At 57.0% G+C, this 21,684-nt stretch overlaps 1 long non-coding RNA gene across 2 annotated transcripts in view; it reads left to right on the top strand.

Moving 5' to 3' along the window:
- The window catches only part of LOC123926377, a 35,260-nt gene extending 29,135 nt beyond the window's left edge, over nucleotides 1-6,125 (top strand). For both annotated transcript variants that reach the window (XR_006815233.1, XR_006815232.1), the window contains exons 3-4: nucleotides 2,702-4,708; nucleotides 5,317-6,125. This is a non-coding gene — a long non-coding RNA (uncharacterized LOC123926377). The remainder of the gene's footprint in view (nucleotides 1-2,701; nucleotides 4,709-5,316) is intronic.
- Nucleotides 6,126-21,684: the final 15,559 nt, after the last annotated feature.

Genomic DNA, 21,684 nt, shown 5'->3' with positions numbered 1-21,684 from the left:
AGTTCCTCTGGTCCCCTTGGCTTGAGGCACCTCTTGGATCTGCTCTGGACCTGGCCATGTGGTCTTGGATAAGTGACGGCACCTGCATGGGATTCCTTGTCTGGAGTGACAGCTGGGTGCAGGGGTGATGGTTCCATCGGTGCACGATGCCAGGAATTCATCTGCCCCATCCCTTCTTGGGTTCCCCAGCCTCTGCCTCTGCTCTACAAGACCAGCAGGCCCGCCATCGTTCTGTCTCCTTTCTCTGGCCAACCAGAAAGATTCCGGAGAAGGTTTCTGTGAGCTTGGCTCCGTGTGCTCTGCCCGAGGCTCTAGAGTCGGCTGTGGGCGGGTGATCTGTGCACGATCACCCAAGAAGGCCTTGGAGACTGCGACTCCCGGCTGACTTCATTAACAGCCCGTTCTCTCCCATCAGAAAAGGGGCCACATTTCCAAAACCATCACTCCTTCTCTCTGAAATCAAGAGCAGACAACAGTCCACAGGTTGCCCATAAATACCCGTTGCCCTTGACGGCTGTTCTGGCCGTGAATACCCGTTGCCCTTGACGGCTGTCCTGGCCGTGGGGAGAAAGAGACCGAGTGCAGGAGCCAACTGCACGTGACCTTGGGCGGTTGTGGCGTGTGTGCACGTGTGTCTGCCGTGTGTGCCCTGTCCGCCCCTCCCCTTTTCCTCTTCCTTTCTGTCCACGCGTGTCTGCTCTCAGGTGTCCTTGGGGCCTCGAGCGGCAGTGTCCCTTTGGAGCGCTGGCGCCGCCGAGCCCGGCCACCTCCTTGACTTGACTCTCCGTGCTTCAGCCTCTTGTCAGCGGGACTTTACCCTTTGCTCCCTGGACAGAAAGTTTGCTAAACACACAGATTCATGCAAACTAGGCCTGAGGAGGAGGAGGAGACTGGTCTTCACCTTCTGCCAGACCCGTTGTTCTTAAAGGGCTTCAATGCCACGCTCTTTGCAGATGTCCGTGGGGAGTGGTCCATTTGAGCTCCGGCCCAGGCGCAGCACGGCGGCCCCTACAGACACCTCGGCAGAGCCGGCTTCTGTCCGATGGCTTGATTACTTCACGGTGGCAGCCGCACCCCCAAAGCCACCTGCACTGAGAGGATTTACTGTACCCGCGGCCCGCCAAGCCGTGTCAGGTGAAAGCGGGAAACTCCAGGCCATCTGTTGTTACAGAGAACTAATAACGGAACATGCACCGAGCAAACAGTTTGTACTGCTGCATAATAAATGTGGAATGCGGTGACCTCGGCGGACGCGGCCCGCCTTTGTCTCCCCACTCCCTGCTCGTCTGGGGCACCGGGCCGTGGGCTTTGCCGGCTTCTGCCCCCTGAGGAGAAGGCTGGAGGCCTGGTCCTGGCTCTGGTTGCTTCCGTCATTTTCTCCCTCTCATCTCTACGCCACGGCGAATGTTCCAGGCGGAACGTCCAGACTCCTGTGGGCGCTGCTTCTCCGCCGGTGCCGTCCTCCTGGGCTCCAGAGCCCGCTGTGCGGCCGCGCCACAGAGGCGGGGGGCCCTGGAGGAGGCCCCGGGGTGGGCGGGGGGCTCGGGGCGGCTGGTGGTTTCCCCCACCACGAAGGACCAGCCTCCTGCTTCTCTTGGGAGTGACCGGACGGCTCCTTTATGATATGCGGCTTTTGTTCAGAAGGAGGCCGGGTTTTGGGTCGGGCAGGGGGTGACAGACTCTTCTCCCGGGGCCCCGTCCGGAATAGCATCGCGGGCGCGCGGCCGCCGCCCAGATCAAGGCAGCGATGGCAGCGGCGGGGAGAAGCCGTGGGAAGATGCCCTGCGGGGCGGCGGCGCGTCCGGAGCCGGGATGAAGTTCTTGCCCGTGGTGCTCGGAGCCTGCCGTCAAGGCCCCGGTGAAGCCACGTTCAAAGGCCGTTTCTTCAAAGTAGACCTTCCCTTTGAACTGGGAAGGGAAACGGCGGGAAGGCAGGTCTCTGTGTGCGTGTTTGCCTGGGCTCCCCCAGGAGATGTGCGTGGACCCTGGGGGTGCAGAGAGGGGCCTTTGGTGTCCTGTGACGTCTCCATCCATCAGGGGCCACCCTAGGTCCCCATGAGGGGCCAGGCTGGGAGGGCTGGCAGGAGACCTGGGGCACGTTATGAAATCAGGGAGGGGGCGCGTGAGGCACAGCCTGGTGTCGGGGTGAAGATGAAGGGCTCTTCCGGAGGGCCCCCCCCAATCCTGTTGTGCCGGATTCAGAGGGTTGGGTGGAGGCTTTCCTGAAGGGCTCTGAGGAGCGCTGCACCCTCAGGCTGTGCCGTCAGGAGGCGGGACACAGAGAACCCGACAAAGGGAAAGATCACGTCGTCCGCCTGCCCCACGGAGACCCCCACTCCACCGGCGAGCCCCCCTCGTGGTAGCTAGAGGCCACTGGCCATACTGCTCTTCTAACCCCAGGCCTCCAGGGACCACCTGGTGCACAGCCCCACCCTCTGAGCTAGGCCTGCCCCCCCGCCCCCCCCCCGGGGCCTGTTCTCCCTCTCCTGGGGCGCTTCCTCACTCTCACCACGGCCCCCATTGTCTCTGTCCCTGTGCTGGGAACGTTGGCTGCTCCCCTTCTGGTCTCTGAGCTCATGGGCTACGGGCCAGAACTGCCCGAAGGATTATTAATGGACTTCTCCGATGGTGTGCAGTAGGTGCCTAATAAATGTGTGAGCTTGAGTAGGGTAAATGTCTTTCTTTTGTTCATTCTCCACAGAGCCCTTCCTGCTCCCCTTGCGCCCGTGTCCCTGAAGCAAGCGGGGGACCATGGCTCCCTTGTCGCTGCTCTGTTTCCCTTGAGCTCCGGGTAGCTGCCCGCGGGGCTTCTCAGGAAACGCCATCCTGTGCCTCCGCCCCAGCCGGGCTGGGTGAGCTCCCCCAACCCCCCCGCCGCCAGTCCTCTCCTCTGATCACGGGTCGCGCTTCTCCTACATGGCACTCACCGTCTCATGGGACATACGGGCCGAACGCCTGGCTTCCCCTGCGGACCAAACCCCAGAGGGCGGGGCCTGCCCTTCTCACACGCCTGGCACAGCCCCGGCAGTGAGGGCGCAGAGTTGCCGGCTGGATGGACGGATGGACGGACCATCCAGAAGGATTCGGACAGCTGGGACATGAAAAAGGCAACTGAAGGGCTCTCGCGAGTACAGAGCGGCCTCGTGACAGTGCCCAGGCTGGGCATGGGAACGAGCGGCGTCCTGGACTCTACTGAGAGCAGCTGCAAAGGGGAAGCTTCCTCCTTCCTGTCAGAGAAACGCGTTTCCCAAACACATTCCCCTGCGAAGCTGGTGAACCCATCCCATCATAGCAGCCTCATGCAGAGGGGGTGCGGAATTCTCTGGGCTGGAGGACACCCCCTGAGCCCATCTGTGGACCTCGGCAGGGTCTGGCCTGGCTCGACAGGCAGGGGAGGGGGACTGAGGGGCCTGTGGTGCCCGGCTCTGCCGGGAAGCTGCCAGGTCTGCAGTGGCTTTGTGCTGGGCACGTCGTCCTAGTTCTGCCAGCCAGACCTGGGTGGCCCCTGCAGGCAGGGTACCAGGCAGTAACGGGCCTGGCGAGTGAGACGAGGCCAGGGGCACTGAGAGGCCGAGAGAGGACAATGAAGAACGGGGCCTTGGCTACCAGACAGCATGTGTCAAAGTCCATGGCTTTGGAGACCACGTTGTGGGGGAGGAAGATAACGGGCCTCCTGGTCCAGTTCTGTGGCCAGGCACCCCAGCCCTCTCCGCTTCTGAGCGCGCCCCACCCCCAGTACGGTTGTAATGCCAACTGCCACCCGCTCCTCTCGCCCGTAGCCTTTCCCCCGTCTCAGGAAAACAACGCGACTATCCTAGCCAAGGCCAGCCTTGCTGCTTGTGGCTTCTGCCTGCCCTGGCCTCCTCCTCACCACCCGTTCAGCCATGGGCACACTAAAGAGCAGGAATCCCTTCCACGAGGTGTTTCCTCCAGTGGGAGAGCAAGGTAGCGTGTTAGAAAGTGCTGGGTTCTGCGCGCTCGCGCTCGCACTTGGGCGGAGCGGGAGGAGGAGTGGGGGGAGCCAGAAGACAGGCTGCAGGTTTAAACAGGGGCCCCCGGGGCTCCTTCCCCTCTGGATCTGGGCCGCGGGCTGCTCCCCCTTCGGCACTGCTGCTGTTTGGGGCTGGACCGCCGTCCTGCGTGCTGTGGGGTGTCTGGCAACGTCCCCTGACCTCTACCCCCAGAGGCCGGCAACCGCCCTCTGCCTGTGGTAACAACCAAAGATGTCTCCAGATACTACCTGGCATGCTTTTGTGGGGGAACCCAGGCACCACCGGAAGACTGCGGTTAGCCTACGCAGGTTTTACCTTGACTTCATGAGAATAAATAAAAGACAAAGAGATTTCACACATCCCCTGGCCTGGACCTGATCCTGTTGCCCCAGGGTAGCTGAGATGTAAAGAGAGCCTCTGCCTTTGCGTGGGTCCCGGCGATCGAGGTTGTTTGACCTGGAGGCTGATGGACATGTGCATCATGCATCAGGGTGCATCGTGGGCACCCGAGCACAGACAGAGCTCAAGCTCCACTCGGGGCCCTGGGAGGCCTTGGAGCCAGTGTGACCCCAGCAGCAGCAAGCGTGCCCCGCCCTCAGACTCTGGTCCCCGAAGCCGCTATCCAGCAGAAGGAACCAGGCTTCTTGTGAAAAGAGCTGATTCCTAGGCCAAGGCAAGGACCGCGAGGAGCAAGGAGCACGGCGTTGTGGCAGAAGGTAAGAAAGAGTTCCAAAGCCTAAATGGGGGCCATGGCAGGGGGCACGGGTGCCCCCGAGAGTGCTTCTGGGGACCCAGAGCGGAACCGTCTGGCGAACAAGCTAGCACTGGATTCTGACCCGCGCGTCTACACTGTCGTGAGCGACTGAGCAGTGGGGAGATGTGCACAAGAGGCAGATGTCTTGCGTGGAGAATTCCAGAGAGTACGGTACAGGGTTTTGTGTCCCCTCAGTGCCTGCCGTTCTTGGTCACACGGGTTCGAAGAACGCGGAGGTAGACCAGATGGAGGGTGGCGGGCGGCAGAGCAAAGTTGACGGAGTGAGAGTGTAAAGCTCGCTCCTGGAGAGGGAAGGGGCTGGCGTGGGCAGTCCCTGGAGTTTCTAAGTTTAGGGGTTTTTACGAGCCCTTCTGCGGAACTATCTTAAACAATCAGGGTGTGCCCAGTCGTGCCGAGCGGGGCTTTGGTCACGTATCTGTCTACCTAGTAGGTTCATGTCTACATGCCGACGGTCTTTTTTTTTTTTGCTGACGTCAATGGGCTTGGGTCTTAACTGCCCCTTGCCTGTGATATTGACAGATGCTTTTGTGGTTCATTGTCTTATTTTAGGGCGTTTTACAGAAGTCATTTCTGCAAAGGCTGCAAAACAGAATGTCCGTGCGGTCCCGTCCAAGTTGCAGAACAGGACGTCAGCGCTGTTTGATCTTAGCCATCCTGACTCCGTATTTCCTTGTTAGGGAACTTGGCCTGACTCCCTGACTATCCAACTCACTCCTCACGAATTCATGTAAGACCCGCTTAAGAAGTGGGGCCGCAACTACCCATGCCTTCAGTCTGGGTACGGCTCTGGGACTTGTTTCCAGAGCGCAGCGTGCAACCTGGGCGGAGGGGAACGCTGCATGCAAGTCAGGGGCCAGGTTCCCATCGCCAGCGGCAGTCCGCTGAGAGCACAGACCCAGACAGGACTTAATGAGGAGACCTTCATCATGTCGGTGAGCCCCTACCCCAAGCCCATCACCCCGAGCCCATCACCCCATCCAAGAACGAACCAAACATCATCACGTCGGTGAGCCCCACCCCGAGCCCATCACCCTGATCCAAGAACGAACCAAACATCGGGGACTTAGACCGAGGACCTACCGGCACTCCTCAAAATGGTCAAGGTCATCAAAAACGAGACATCTGGGACACTCGGCCAAGAGGATACCGGACAACTCAATGTAATGTGTCCTGCTTGAGATCCCTGGAACAGAAAACAGCATTTGGTGAAACCAGTGATGACCTGAGCAGCGCATGGCATTCTGTTAGTAACGTACCGGTATTGGTCCGTCACTGTGGCAAATGACCACAGCGGTGCAACAGCAGAACCTGGGTGCCGGGCACGCGGAAACTGTACTATCTTGTAACTCTTCTGTAAATCTAAAACGATTCTAAAATAAAAAGTTGAGTTAAAATCTAGGCATGTGTGTCCCAGTCTCATGACAACCAGAAACCAAGGCACCAGGCCTTCCTGGATGCCACTCAGCGCCACAGCGAGAGCGAAGACGGGTGAGACTGCGCCCTGCCCCCACACCCACGTGGGCTCCTGCTGCCCCCTTACCCTCCATCCTGATCTGTTTTCTGGCCATGACCCCCAGCATTTGCGCAGTGAACCCGCATAAGGGTTTCCTCTTCTGCCCAAATGCAGGCTGCTCAGTGGGGGGGCCGCTCCCCTCTGCCCACTGGCACCCCCCACATCCCGGGATGGTGGCGCCCGGCAGGTACGCAGCCGATGTCAGGTAGCAGATAGAAGATAAGAGAGGACGATCCCTTATGTGGGGGTGACTGGACAGGAGGGAGGCAGTCGGGCTGGATATGTGACGAGGTAGGGCTCTGGCTGGGGCCAGATGGCCAGTGGGCAGGTTCGAGGGGTGGTGCCGGGTCTGAGGTAGGGCACAGGAGGGTGGCCAGGGTCTCTGGCCCTGGAGGGCTCGTGCTCCCAGCGTGTGCACCCAGGACCTCTTGGGAAAGGCCTGGGCCTACTTGGGCTGGGACCGCTAGTTCCTCCGTGACCCGTTCGGGCCTGGCAGGCGCTGTCCCATGGCCCTGAGTCTCTGTGGGGCCTGGCCTTCCCAGCTGCCGCCGGTGGTTTGCACGAGCTGAAGAAAACCCAGAGTATGCTCCTGGCAAAAGGAGATCCAGGGGAGGCCCCCTCTGCCCAAAAGCATCTCCCCATACTCCCCTGATGACATTCTTCCCTTTCTCAAAAGGCAGAATGTTCTCGTCATCTGAGGTGAACCGGGACTGATGCCATCTTCTCAGAATGAAAATGTGCCCGTGTCCTGGGCATTGGCACCTGCCTGTGGATGGCGGCCGTCCGTGGCCTGTTCCTTCACGATGGGCCGTGACGCTTGAAGTCCAGGCCAGGGCTGGGAGGGGGGGTCTGCCACCTGACCGAGGCTGGAGTGGCGGTGGGGGAGCACCCCCCACTCGGGTTACCTGAGGGCCAGCTTGCTTCTGGGAAGAGGTCGGAAAGGGCGGGGAAAGGGGAAGCAGAGGGGCCCCAGAATGGGTGATGACCCATTCTTGGTGGCCGGCCACTGCCCATCCCCCCCCGCGGACAGTCCGAGAAGGTACCTGTGCACTAATACTGTACGCCAGGCCCTGTTTTGGGGCCCCGGGGACACAGAGCAGGACAAGATGGACATGGGCCTGTCCTTGTAGAGCTTAGAGCCTGTGACCATGTGACTAACGGGCTCGGCCAGGAGAAGCCTAGAGGAGATGGCCTGTACATGGAGGTGGCAAGGTGGCCAGGCAGCAGGGAAGTGTGTGCCCATGATGGGGTGAGGGGAATGCGTGGGAAGGCTTTGCCCCTCAGGACTCCCTCAACCTCCACCCCGAGCTTGGACTTTCCTGAGAGGGCCGCGGTGAGCCACTGAAGGATTTCAGACAGGCGACAATCAGTTGGCGTTTGGGAAGGTTCCTTCGAGAAGCCTGGAGATGTAGGGGTAGGGAGGCTGTTGGCGTCACTCCTAGTAGATGAGGGCGCCTGGACGGGGGTGCGGGGAGGCTGGCAGAGGGAGAAGAGAGGAGTGCTGGCTGCGGGGAGCCCAGGAGGCCGGGCACCCCAGGCCTATGCAGAGGCCTCAGAAGACGCAGAACAGGCACAGCTGGGGAAGGGGCCGTCTGGGGCAGGACGTGCAATAAGTTGGCATCTCCCCCTGGTCTTGAAGTCCCCTTTTCTAAAACAAGGGAGCTTAGCTGGCTGTCGGCCACCTGCTCTCCGAACTCAGGAGTCCCAAATGCTGCGGACGTGGGGCTGTGGCACCCAGGAGGGCTCGGACAGCAGCGCCCACCTGCCACCCCAGACTTGAGGCACCAGTGTGCAGCGCGGTCCCCTCTCTCTCTGAGTAAACATGTAACTGTCCTCAACCACAGCCCACGTCCACAGCCACCGGGTGCCCTTTCTGCATGGGTGACTCACCAGAAGTAATGTTCATTTGATTTTTACTATAAATTACGCCTCACATAATTTCTCCATTACGGGCGGAGGACGACTCCTCGGGAAGGCTGGAGTGGGCCATTTGGTCACTCATGCCGGGGAGGCACTGAGTCATTCCTCCTCCCACGCGCTGGCTGGCAGCGGACCGCCATCGCAGGTGGCTCAACCGACGTGTCTCCCCAACCTGCTAATGGGGGTGCTCACCTCGGCCCCCAGGAGAGGAGGAGGGGGCCGCAGGGAGCGCTGATACTCATGTACCACTTGAATATGGATGATTGAGATAATGAAGTTTAAAAAAATAAACTTTTAAAGATTGCGGGTCTCCCCTCCCTCTTTTCTTTCCTCTCACCTGCCGTCCTTCAGATACTCATCAGCTGTGCTCAGCGTTGTGCGAAACACTGGCGATACAGTCGTGAACAAAATTAGGGCCTCAGCCACCAGGGCGCTTATGGCCCAGTGGGACTAATTGCATCATCACAGAAGCACAGGTCAACCCACCACCGACCATGACGCACAGCGGAGGGGTGGGTCGACTCCCAGAGGGTGCGCTGTGGGGCGGAGATGTGATTGACAGGGACGCACTACCAGGCAAAGAGGCGGGGCTGCAGGTGCTAAGCCCTGTGGCAGCGAACACAGGGGCGGGAGGGGCCCAAGGAAGTCCAGGCGACCTGAGGGAAACGGGGGGGTCCAAGCAGGGCCTCTGGGCCCTGGGAAGAACTGTGCCTGTCATCCTAAGGCCAGGGGACTCGCTGACGTTTTGAGGAGTGGAGATCATTTTAGGAAGCAATCAGAGGCTCTGCCAGTCCCACTGAGATGGGTAAAGGGAGGGTCCCTGCCACGTGCCGATGTGGCCCCAAATGGGCCAGTCCTGGACTTTGCATTTCAAGGATCAGGGCAGTGCCTGCAGAGGTGGGGGGAGAGTGGGGGTGGGGAGAGCAAGTACCCAGAGGCTTCACACCAGCACTGAAACCATACGCCACTTTGTAAAAATCCGACAACCCGAAGACTGTGAATCATCCTCCCCAATTCCCCCGGCAATGGACTAAACCAATTTGCTCAAACCTTCAACTGATCTCATACATTTGTCTTTTTTTTTTTTAATATCTAAAGCTCAAAAGAAACCAAAGTTTTCACGAAAAGAAAAAACCTAGCACACTGGATTGAAGCAGACGTGTGCTCATCTGTTTTTGAAAAGAATTGAATTAAAAAACAAAGCCCACAAACAGAACCTCACGACGCAAAAACAAAGCCCACAAACAGAACCTCACGACGCTGTCTGCACCAGCCCCCTTGCCGTTCCTCTTGCCTCAGAGCCTGGAATAAATCACCCTGCAGTCTGCCTCTCCTCCTTGGGAAGGGGCCAGCCTCCTTCCTGTCCCAAGGTCCCAGAGCTAGGTCCCTTGTGAGACCACCGAAGCAAAAACTTTGGATGGGCCCATCGGGTCATTCTTGGCACAGGCGCTCTATTCCAGTTTCTGGAGACGCCGGAAAGTGAGGCTCGGTGACGACAAGTATTCTACCTGCAGCTCTGACCTCGTAAATATCGCAGCTGGTCCCTGAGCCCGGCCCCTCTGATGCTAAGTACCAGGGGACACAAAAAGTCATAACCCATACTCTTTTTGTCTCTCTCCACGCACTATATATATACATACACAGGGCGGGAGGCACATGATTCCATTGATCTCCACGGTTCTCAACTGGGGTCAGTTTTGCCCCCCAACGTCCCCGAGGGACATTTGGCAATGTCTGGAGGCATTTAGGTTCTTGCAGTTCAGGGATGAGGGGATGCTCTGGGCATCTAGTGGGTAGAGGCCAGGGGAGCTGCTGAGCCCCCTTTGGGGCCTGGGAGGGCCTCACAGCAGAGAGTAATCCAGCCCCGAAAGTCAGGGGCAGGTGGAGAAACCCTGAAGCGGGCAGCAGGGCCTTGTGGGTAACGTACGCGCACGCCCGTGAACATGGAGGCCAAGGGCGGGAAGGACGGGCACCGAAACATTATATTTGTTTATCTTTTGCTGAAAGGATTTGGGTAATTCCTTATTTTTCTTCCTTATGCTTTCCTACACTGTTCGAATTTTTTAGGGAACAATGAGCATGTATCATTTTTATAATCAGGAGAAAAAGAGCTGTTTTCATTTTGTCAAAAAAAAAAAAAAGGTATTCAGGACTTAGGATTCTGATCCAGTTCTCCCACTAACTAGCTGTCGGGAACAGCTCTCTGGGAAATGTGTCTATCTGGAAAGTGAGAAGAGCAGTCCCTTCTCGCATTATATCATAGGGATACAAAGTAACATTGTCCTGGAGAAGCTCTGGGAGTCCAGAGGAGAAAAGTCGTTGGGAATACAGAGATGCTGTTTCTCTCACAGATTCCCCCCCACGCTGATGTGTACGTTTCTGCAGCATGGACATTTAGGCCATGTGGGACTCAGTGAGGGTCTTCTAAGGCCAGAGACCGGGAAACAGCGGTGGGGAGGGTGTCCAGCCCACCTCCTGCCCTCAGGTGAGCGGGCCAGGTGCTGCATTCCTTCAAGGACACGGATCATTTGGATGGTGTCTCATGGCTGGGCTAAGGCTGGCTTTCTCAACCGCGGAGCTGCTAATAACTGGGGTGGGGTAATTCTCCGCCGTGGGGCGTCCAGCAGCCTCTCTGGCCTCCACCCACGGAATGGTCAGAGCCCCTCACCTCCCCCAAGTCCTGACAACCCCAAAATGTCTCTAGTCGAGGCTGAACGGTCCAGTGCGGGAGTGCCAGGATCAGGACCCGTACAGAGCCACGGCGTGGCCACGCTCCGTGCTCTCAGGCAAGGCCCTCCAGCAGATGATGGTTCCGGCCCCGGATCGGGTTGCGGATCAGCTGCATCTCCGAGTCGCTGCCCCTGTTTTCTGTTTTCCGCCGTCAAAAGTCTTCCCTTTGTGCTCACCTGACCCCTGACGGAGGCAGGACCCCTGGAGGTCCAGGAGCCCCTGAGTGGGACAAGTCCCACCCCCATGAGGTTACGGTGAGGCCTGCGGCTGGGGCGCTGGGCTCGCCACAAACCAGGCCAGCCAGGCAGGCCGTGCTCCGGCAGCGCCCCCAGCAGAAAGCCCAGAAGGGGCTCGTGTCTCCAGGGAGGGCGGGAGCCCACTCACCCACTGCGGGAAGGCCCGGAGAGGCCCGCTGCGGCCACTTAGCCTGACAGCGCCTGAAGCCGGAAGCAGAAGATGAACTTTAAATTAAGTCAGATAAAACCAGTTTGGAAATTCAATACCTCACCTCCCTTCCCGTCTTTTTAAAAATCCATAATTCATGGAGAACCCCGTCAGGGGGAGTGCAGCTCAACTGAATTATCCGTTTTTTTTTTTTCTTTTTTTTTTTTCCCACCCCCAAAGATCGAGATGGGGAGAGGCCTGGTCTTAACTTGGAGAAAATAAGAAGCAGTTCTTTGGAGCTCCTGTCCCCGACGTTGACCTCGTTGGCCAAGCCCTCGGTCCCACGGGACGGGAACATCGCAAGCACGTGCGAACAACATTCTAAGACTCATGCTAATTGTACTGCCAGGAACTTATCCTTCCGATGCCCTGGCCAGGCGGGGGATGATGAAAACCCAGGTTTATTCACTGCTGAGTGCTCGGTAACAACAACAGGCGGGCAACCGCGTAGAAGCCTGCCCTGAGAGCCGGTTAAATAAACCCATTCCTCCCTTGCAATGGAATTAGCACGGAGCGCTAAAAACAGAACCCGGAGGCTCATTGTATAGTGAGAGGAGATGCGTCACCACATTGTTGAAGCCGCGGTGGGGAACAGTGTTTATAGTATGCGACCATCTGTGTTTATAAGAAAAGGAAAAAATATACACGTATGCATTGGCTTGTATATACCTAGTGTGTCCCTCGGCTGGCTGGCTCCCAGGAGGGGGACGGGGAGGCCAGGGAGAGAGAGGGACAAGCCACAGGGCGCCTCCCTGCACACCCTTTTGTGTTTTGGTTTTTGAACCAGAAATAAGTGCTCAGAAATAAATACATAAAATTAAATTTCCTTTACGAAAAAACACAAACAAACCACACACTGTGCTAATTTGTTATGAAAAAACCGCACCGTGGGGAAGGGACGGTGAATTCCTGCGAGGCATGCAAGTGTGTCGCCTCGAGGACGCCCACTCTGGACTTCCGGACGTTTCCAAACTTGGCCTCAGTTCTCTAAGGATTTTTGGCTTTTCTAACATTCCGGGATACTTTGGTGTCTTCTGGCCATTGACACCCACTAACCGTGGGCTGAGACGTGCTCCCGGACCTTTGGCCCCCTAGACCCTGGCGAGGGTTTGCCATTATTACGTTTGATAAGCCTCAGCTTGTTTTTATGTGTATTTCCAATTTGTGGCAAGTGATACAGATTTTTCCATTTGCTGTGGCAGCGTGAACATTCACTTTGAAGTAATCTATTTAAATAATGCAAACGCAAAACAATGTTAAGTAAATAACAGCACAGTGAAGCCAGCAGATCCGCGAAACGCACAGATACAGAAACGGGCGGGCTGAAATTGGCGGCGCACGGCTCCGTGCCCCGTCACCCCTCTCCCCGGCAGAGTGACTTGACTTCCAGTGATCGGACCTCTTGGACTCTAACTCAGTGTGATCAAGAAAAGAAAGAGGCGTTTGAGAAGAGAAGAGAGAGGCGTTTGCGGTGAGCTTTCTATGCTCTGCAGGCAGCGAATGCAGGTAAGCGGGTGGGAGATGGAAGGCTGCCCAGCCCACAATGAGCTCCTCCGTTGGGCCCGTCTGCCTCTGCGCAGAGATGACCTCCACGTCCCATTCCACTTTAGGGCACGTTGTTTGTCCTCCCGTATCAATGATGCCACAAATCCTAAGCTGATAAGATGCCTAACAAACCCCAGGGTTTGGCTGGATCGACTCTTTCCTGCAGTCCACCTCAGAAAGATTGCAGACAGCGCCAGAAATAGGTCCTGGGACAAAACTTCCTCAGAAGATCCAGGGTCCAAAAACTGGTTAACGAATAGGGTGGAGATATTGCTTTATGGGGTACTTAGATGCAAGGGAGCTCCAAAGTACATTTTAGAGGGGCTCCAGTGGAGAAGGGCATGATGGTGTCTCCTGATGGGGGCGAAGAGAATCCTCGCTGAACGGGCAAAGGGCCATGTGTAGTCGTTGCTACATGGAGGCGGGGTTTCATGGGTCTCTAACTCTCCCATTTACCTTCAAAAGACCCAGAGTGCCTGCTCATTTGGTCACCCGGTGCGTGGGCCTCCGACACCTTTCTGGTGGTTAGTCTCTCCCGGAAAGCTGCGTTAACCCTTCTGTCTAACGCTACTGTGCCTTTGCTTGGGAAAGGCAAAGCAAAGCCGGCTCTCTTCAACCCAGATCAATGCCAGTCTAGGGGGGGATGTGGAGGCAGCGGAAGCGTATTCTCCAGGGGACGGGGTATGAGGCCACCGTCTGCAGGCCCCTGTCGCGATGGCTTCATCCCCGTACCCACGGGAGGCAGTCGGCATGGGTGGAGGGCTGGGAGGCAGTGCCAGCAGGACTGTGGACTCAGGTGGCCGAATGTACTAGAAGATGACCATTTTATACACCAGGGTCTAATGAAGTTCGCCGGCGAATGTGAATGGAAATAAGAAGAAATAATTATCCAAGCCGGGGAGTCACCAGGGCTCCGGTCGCTAAGATTTTGATGCTAATGGAAATGTGGCAAAGGGGAGGGGTGGACAGAAGGAGAGGCCACTCTTGTCCTTTCCTGAACTTGGGGTTTCTGGTTCCCAAAAGTTCTCGGTTGGGGAGCTGAGATGCCAGCGTGGGCCTGTCTCCACCTGCATCAGAAGCGAGCGCCCCCCTTCACTTTGGAGTGGGGGCAAGGTTGGGAAAGATATGAACCCATGATCTGGGCCCAAGCTCCCTGACCCCTACCCGGGGCGGAGGTGGGGGCGCTGGCAGACGGGTGAGGGCCTGAAGGGGTCCTGTCTTCCCATACAGCCAGCACTTTCCTCTGGAGCTGGCTGAGCACCTGCCCCTTCCCAAGTCCCTTCCTCTGGCCTTGGAAGAGGGGTTGGTGGGGAGGAGAGTCCCCAAAACCACACGGGGGTTGCGGGCTGGTGGCCTGGAGGTCAGGGCATCGGAGGGGCCTGAGGCCCTGCCCCCACACTCAGGTAAGCCCAGGATTGTTCTTGCAGAGGAAGGGGCAACCCTCCCGCGGACATCTGTGGCCCGGAGCTGTCAATACTCCAGGCTTCTTGGCGGTGCCCACCTATTGTTTCCCGAAACCTGACTGTCCTTTTGGGAAAGCTGCAAGGGGGAGATAAGACTGACCTTGACATGCTCTAGGCCCTAGCCTGGGAATTCCACCCACCGGCTGTCCCCATCCCCTCCCCATTTCCTGGAACCTGGACAATCATGGAACCGAAGAACGAGACCAGTGTAGTCAGGGGTCACTGGGGCAACACGGACCGTAGCTCGGCTAGTCTCCAGAGCCCCCCGTCCCACCCTGCACATTTCCCGGGGGTCTGAATTACAGCCGAGCTTGTTCTGTGAGAGAGGAAAATCCATCTTCTCGCCCTTTACACAACTCCAGCCTTTGGGTGCGGCCTTGGGTCTACAGATCCTTGTAAGGCAGCAGATAAGCTAAGTTGTCTAATCGAAGGCTTTCTCCTCGATGTGGGTGTGGGGGGGGAGCGGAGGGTTTGCCAACTCTGCTTGGGGGGGGGCGGCTTAGAAATACCAAAATAACAGCTCCCAGGCCCCACCCCAGAGCGGCTGGTTCTCAGTCTCCAGGGGTGGGGTCCAGGGTCCACATTCTTATTAAAAAAAAACCAAAACCCTCCCCCAAAGGGACCTAGGAGACAGTGGTCTAAGAATAATTCCAAAATGGATTCTCCATTCAAAAGGTTTCAGGCTACGGAGGAGGTTGAGTGGCGAGCAGCCCACCTGATTTGCATGAGGGTCGGGGCGAGAGAGGGGGCGAGAGAGGCTTCTCTTCCCGAGACCCGCTCTCTGAACACTGGAGGCAGTGATTACCCATGCACGGTGAAGCTGGAGTTTCAGAGAAGTATCAGGAGGATTCGAGTCAGAAGGAGCAAGCTTGTCTGGAATACCTAGATAATTAAAGAAAAAAATATATTCATTGCATAAATCGCTCATTAATTCACTCCTCTGTGGGGGCAACAGCTTAAAAGCAGGCACTTTGATTAATCCAAGCTATATTAAAGCCTCAAGATGCTTTTTCTTTTCTTTTCTTTCTTTCTTTCTTTTTTTTTTTTTTACCCTGTGCCTGGATCTTCATATTTCCTTCCTCTAAAGAATCATAAATAAAAGTTGTCCCTTTGCAGAAATGCATTTCAGGTCTGGCTTGGCAGAATATGCCCTACAGTTGGTAGAATCAATTTGGGTGCACTTTTTCTTTTTTAAGTACACATTTTGAAATCAGATGCATTCTTTCCAGTTCACTGGAAATGCTAATTTTTTTTCCATCACATTTCGAAGTTACATTGTGTGTGGCTAAGCGAATAACGCTGGGCACAATAGCGCTTCAGAGAGACCCAGTAGGAACACGATCCCAATCAGAGGGGAAAGCCAGAGAAATGGTTAATTTCAAAGGCAGGCTCTACTGATTGGGGAGAAGGATCTACAGAATTATTTATTTCCTTAAAAAAAAAAGAAAGAAAAGAAAAAAAGAAAGAAAACCCTGAAAATGTAGAAACCACTTGGAAAGAACAAGTGTCTAATCCTGACGGGTTGATTTTCAAGACCCTCTTAATGAAATTTCAGCACATCTGTTCTCCACTCATTCCCCTGCCTGCTACCCAAGGTGGCTCAGCCCCGGCTCTCTTGTCACTTCTCCTGCCGCCGTTTTATTCAGGTGTAATGGATTCCGCTCCTCCCCATCCCTCTGGCGGGCTCCGGGAGGGGTAGGTCCACCCCACCTAGAACGCCTCTTCCAGGGGGATGGCAGAAGGGGACAAAAACAGATGCTGAGCTTGTAGATCCCCCTGGGAAGCCTTGAAAAATCTAGCCTTTTAATGTGCGTTGGCTTGAGCCCCAGCATCCTCCGTGTCTTCCCAGAGATCAATATTAAAGACTTCGCGATGCCTTGTTTTACAAAGCAGACACATCCTGTCTGCAAACATCTTTTCTGGTAGCTGCGGGGAGGTGGGTCCCGAGGCACTGTTTTCAGGGGCTCTCGGGGATACTCTCCAGTCAATTCACACGCCGATGGACCGGGCCCCAGATTTTGAGATTTTACAGGCCAGTAAAAAAATAAAAATAATTAGAGGGGAGATAGCCACTTTTTATTTTATCGAGAAAAGGCATTAAAAGGCAACCACCTTCTAAGGCGGGTTCTTGTCAAAGGGAGACCATTAAGACTTCCTAAGAGCAACCGGAGCCAGAAGGACTGCATCTCAGAGCCGGTTGCGTCATGCATTCACTCAGCCAACACCGGCCAAGAACATCCTCTGGGCCAGTAGCGTTCTAGGCCCTGGGAGACGGGCGAACACGACCCTTGAATCGAGTACGTCCAGCCTCGTGAAAATCTCACGGTCTGTCCCCTTTTGGCTCACCTTCCTGTGGAGGGGCCCCAAACGTGAAAGAGGCCAACCCAGGCTGTGCATCCTCCGACACTCGGAGGCCACACCCACCCTCACGGCCCCAGCACCGCCCCACCCTGGGGCCCCACGTCAGCAAGAGGCTGGAGAGCCAGCGGCTGGGACGCTGGACCAGAAGGGCCGCAAATCAGCAAACGTCTGATAGCAAGGAGATAGAAGAGGTGACTCACGTAATTCCTCCTCCCGAACTCCTTGAGAAAGCCACCACCCCGCGGGAGAGCCCTCCCCGGGGACCTAGGTAGGGCCCAGGGCAGGGCCTAGAATCACAAGGAGACTTGCCCATGACCTCCCATGCTGCTCGACGCCCTGACCATCTAGCCTCTTCCCCCCTTCCCTCCTCCCAGAAGCTCCAAGACCCTCCTAGGAGCCGCGTGATACACCGGGGTCCTCTTCTGCCCGCAGGGCCATGTGGACTGCCTTTTGCTCAGGCCACGCAACCCTGAAGCCCACTTGGACTTTTCTCTCCGGCAGCACCGAAGCAGGGGGCCCAAGGCTGAGGGCGAGCTTGTGATTCAGTCATCAGAGAAAGACCACATGCCACCTGCCCTTCTTCCTTCCATGACAATTGTTTTTCTTAACAACAACAACAACAAAACACATGCCTCCGGAACTGTTCATGCCTCATTCTAAAGGGGCTGCGGCAGAAACGGGGAGGGGGAGGCCAAGGGCAGAAGGAAGAGACCTAGCCGGAGCAGCGTTGGCATACTCTCAACCTGCCAGCTCTGAATGGTTTTTACATGTTTAAATGGTTTGAAAAAATTTAAAAGAAGAAGAAGGAACTGAAATTTGAATTTCCCATAATGTTTTACTGGCATACGGCCGCACGGGTGTGAACGTCTCGGCTGTGTATGGCCGCTTTGGCTAAAGATACTTATCTTTGCAGAATACTTTGCAAAATACTTTGCAGATACTTAGCTTTGCAGAAGATGGCTGCTGAGCTCCGATCTGAACCCATGGATAGACCTCCAGAGGGTCTCATGGATTCCCTGGAATCGTTTGTAGAGTGGGGTGGACACGCTCTTCCAGAAGAAAGGCCCGTGGTTTCTGTCAAGCTCTTGAAGGGGTCCGGGTCCTCACAACACAGAGCTGCCAGGTAGGAAACTCAAGCACAGCACCGCCGGTCACCTGCGGTTTCAGATAAACAACGGATACTTCTTTAGTGTAAGTCCATCCCCAATATTTTGTGGGACAGACTTGTACTAAGAAAATATCTATTTTTCTCAATTTTTTTTTTATTTTAAAGATTTTATTTATTTATTTGAGAGAGAGATAGCAAGAAAGAACATGAGCAGGAGGAGAGGAAGAAGTAGGCTCCCTGCTGAGCAGGACGAAGGACTCCATCCTAGGACTCTGGGATCGTGACCTGGGCCGAAGGCAGACGCCTCACCAACTGAGCCACCCAGACGCCCCCAGTAACAGTATTTTACCTGCAACCTGACCAGGAGAGTGACATGACCAGCTCCTAAGCGTCCCTTTCCCATGGCCCCCAATTTTACTCCCCAGCTGACCCCCCTTCCCTCCTCTGATCCCTCCTGGGCTTCTCCCTCCAAGGCTTCCTGGGCGGTGGAGTGGTCAAGTAAGAACACAAAGTTACATTTATTCCCTCTAAATCGATCTTTATGTATTTTTATGGCCTAAGCTCTTCTGCGATTACAATAGAAATCCACGCTCATTGTAAGAAATGAAATCCTTATAGATGAAGGCAGCAGACCTGTGATCTGGCCGCTGGACGCCACCCGCGCCCCATAGGGGCTGACTGTCCCGCGTTCCCTCCTGGCCGGGCTAAGTAAGGCCCGTGTCCCTCCAGGCACACGGCGGCCGGCTTCCCTGTGCACGGCGGTTCGCGGACACTTGTCCGCACCAGCTCTGACTTCACCTCCTTCCTCGTAACCCGCACCCCCGCTCCGCCGACGGCTGCTGGACCGCAGGGGAACGGACGGAAACCAGCCCTCCACTCCGCACCCCGGAACCTACCACCTTGTTATAGGAATTAAGGAGATCTAGTATCGCTCTCATTTTTTTCTTTTTTTTAGCCAAGTAATGCCAAGTAATGCACGTACGTAATTTTAAAGCCAAAGAGTTCTGAGCGCTGATGAGGAAAAGGCCCTCCCTCTGCCCATCCAGGGGCCCCTACCATGCTCTTCCAGTGGTTTCCTTTTCTGGTTGGTTCTAAGGAGCACGTCTCTGCGGCTGTTTTTCTCTGGGGACAAAAACACGTGGACGCCTTCACCGGCGAGGGGACTTGACTCCTCAAACCTGCCCCCCCAATCTCCGTGTTCTCGGGAGCCTGCCTGGCCTGGCCACCTGGTCGCGTCTCCCTGCTGTGGCCCCTCCCCACACCCCAGGATGGGGGCACTGACTGGGTCCCACAGCGAGCTCCCGGCCGGGGGAACGAGGGTACCGATGCTCCTGTCCCTGCTCCTGTCATCTCCTGCCCCTCTGGAAGCGGCCCGACGGGGAGTCCACGCCAGACCTCCACGCCCCGCAGGCCTTTGTTCAGACAGTGCCCATGGGTTGCCGAGTGCCAGGCAGGGCGGCCTGGAGAAGCTGGGCCTCCTCTGTGGGCACCGTCGGGGGGCGGGGGTCCTCCAGCCTCCGGAGTCACGGGGTGCGGTGGCCCAGGTGACGAGGGCGGGTGGCTGCCGGGGTAAACCCAGACCCTCCGGCTCCCGTCTACCCGGAGGCCCCCTGGACGCCCTGGCCCCGCTGGGGAGACACAGAGCGGAGCGAGGCCTGGCTCCCCGGGGAGGACCCCACTGTGGCCACGAAGGGGCCCCTGGTGTGGACAGCGGGCCAAACGCCGAGGCACCGAAAGGTCTAGAGGCCAGAGGAGGGCCGCGGAGGGGTGGGGGAGTGACCGACACCCACGCGGCCGCGGCCCGGGCACACCGCCGGGTCACAACATAGTCCCCGTAAATTCACCAGTTGCAGAGGAGAAGGGAAGGGAGAGGAGGGGGCTTCTGGGCGGCGCAGCTGGGAGCTAAGCACACGGACTCGGGGTCCCTGCTCTTGTGGCCGCGCCGGGTCACTGCACTCCCGGCCGTGCAAAGGCGTCTGGAAGTCATGCCGGCAGCAGTGACGCTGTCGCCGACGCTGAAGTCCGGCCTCGCGACTCCCACCATGCCCCGACCTGGAGGTGACGTCGGCCAGGCGAGGCCGAGGCTCCTGGGGCCCTTCTTAGGCAAGAGGCAAGATTCGGAAAGTGGGGGGCGGGGGCCGGCTGTGCAGCCTCCCCGCGGGCCTAGCGGGGTGGACGCAAGGAGTGTTGTGGGGTGGCGGCTCCTCTGTGATGCCCGCGCCCACTCGCGAGTCCGGGGCCTTAGAGGCCGCATGGGGGACGGACCCTTGCCGGGCTGCGGAAGCTCCAGCGAACAGTGCACACACCAAGGACCTATACCGCGGGGGACCCGTCCGTTCAGTGAAAACACCGGGAGCCCACGCACCCGGCCTAAATGCCAACAGCCTGGGAGGACCAGGGAAGCTCCACCCACCTCCCCAGTTTGCTGTGGGCACAGACGCCCAGACGGTTGGAGAATTTGTGCAAAGTCACTGCCCAAGTCCAGGGCACCTCCAAGCTCAGTGATCTGCTAGAAGTGCCCTTCGCACTCAGCAAGGCTGCCTTCTTGCACTCACGGCTTCCCTCATGGAGGAGGCACAGGCAGATCAGCCCAGGGGCAGGGCCGGAAGAGCACCGGGCGGGAGTCTCAGTGGTCCTCACCGCTGGAGCCAGGGACAGCACCCGCTTCCTCCCTGCCACGGGGGACACCATACGCATGAGTCCTGCCTCTAGGATGCTCCCTGAAGTTTCCAGGGGTTTTGTAGGAGCTTGACGTGGGGTAGACACGGACGTGGGGTGCCCACGGCAGCGTCTTGCAACTTCCCAGCTGGCTCTCTGCATGCAGGCCGCTGGGAATGACTGCAGTCGTCAGGATCAACCACACGGTTCTAGAAGTTTCCCTCCATCCAGGCCTCGAACGGCCAGAGATTGTAAACCTTCTAATTCTGTTGCTGTCCTGCTGTCCACGGGCCCTCCTGCTGTAACCGTGGGCCCCGTGGCCTGGGGTCAGTTGTTCCCAGGAAGGCGGAACTGTTTGTTTACCTGACCACCCCTACAGGGGAAAGTAAGCTGATGAGCAAATTCTCACTAAAGTGTGGATGCCTGATAGCTAATTACTAGGTTTCTTCTCCCATGGTACTAAACAGAGGGGATGTGATGGTTTAGAGTGCAGGAAGAGAAGATTAAGGAGATGCGAGAGTTGCTTTTGAATGTTTGAAGGCCTGTTATGAGGCCGAGGCAACCAGTCTGCCCTGCTCCAGGGAACAGAAGGAAGGTGGGAGGGTGTCAGGTACAAAGAGGCAAGTTGAAGTTTGGTGCGCAAGAGAACTGGAAAAAATTATGGCTGTTCATTGACAGAGACTCGGCGCATCACCTGGGCCAGCCCCATAACATTACGACACACTCACAGGGATACGCCGAGGTTTTGCCGACCTTGAAAATCAGTGGGGCAGGAGCCCCGGGGAAGTGAAGAGGGTAGAATGCTCTAGTGGGAAGCAGGGCCAGAACTGGACGCGCGGCTGTCTCCAGAGGCCCCGCTCTGAAACTCTGCCCAGCTCTTCACAGCTTCACCACTCAAGCACGGGTCGCGGAGCTGACAGCCCAGCTGTGGCCCTGGACTCTGCGTTCCAGCCCCATGCCCATCTGGTGGCTGGGGTCTGCGTCTGCACAGCCACCCCCCTCCCCAGCATGGTTCTAGAGCTTGCTCTGCCCAGCAACCAGAACTTCCTGGGATGACAGAGGACACGTTCGTCCTTTGTACCACCCACTGCCACCAGCCACACGTGGCTTTTGAGTGTTTGAAATGTGGCTCATGTGACAGAGGAACAGATGTCTCATTTTACTTCATCAAAATG

The sequence above is a fragment of the Meles meles genome, chromosome 16, assembly GCF_922984935.1.
Source record: "Meles meles chromosome 16, mMelMel3.1 paternal haplotype, whole genome shotgun sequence".
NCBI classification, from domain to species: domain Eukaryota; kingdom Metazoa; phylum Chordata; class Mammalia; order Carnivora; family Mustelidae; genus Meles; species Meles meles.
Note: the sequence above shows the minus strand (reverse complement) of the source record. Positions and strands in the feature narration are given on the sequence as shown.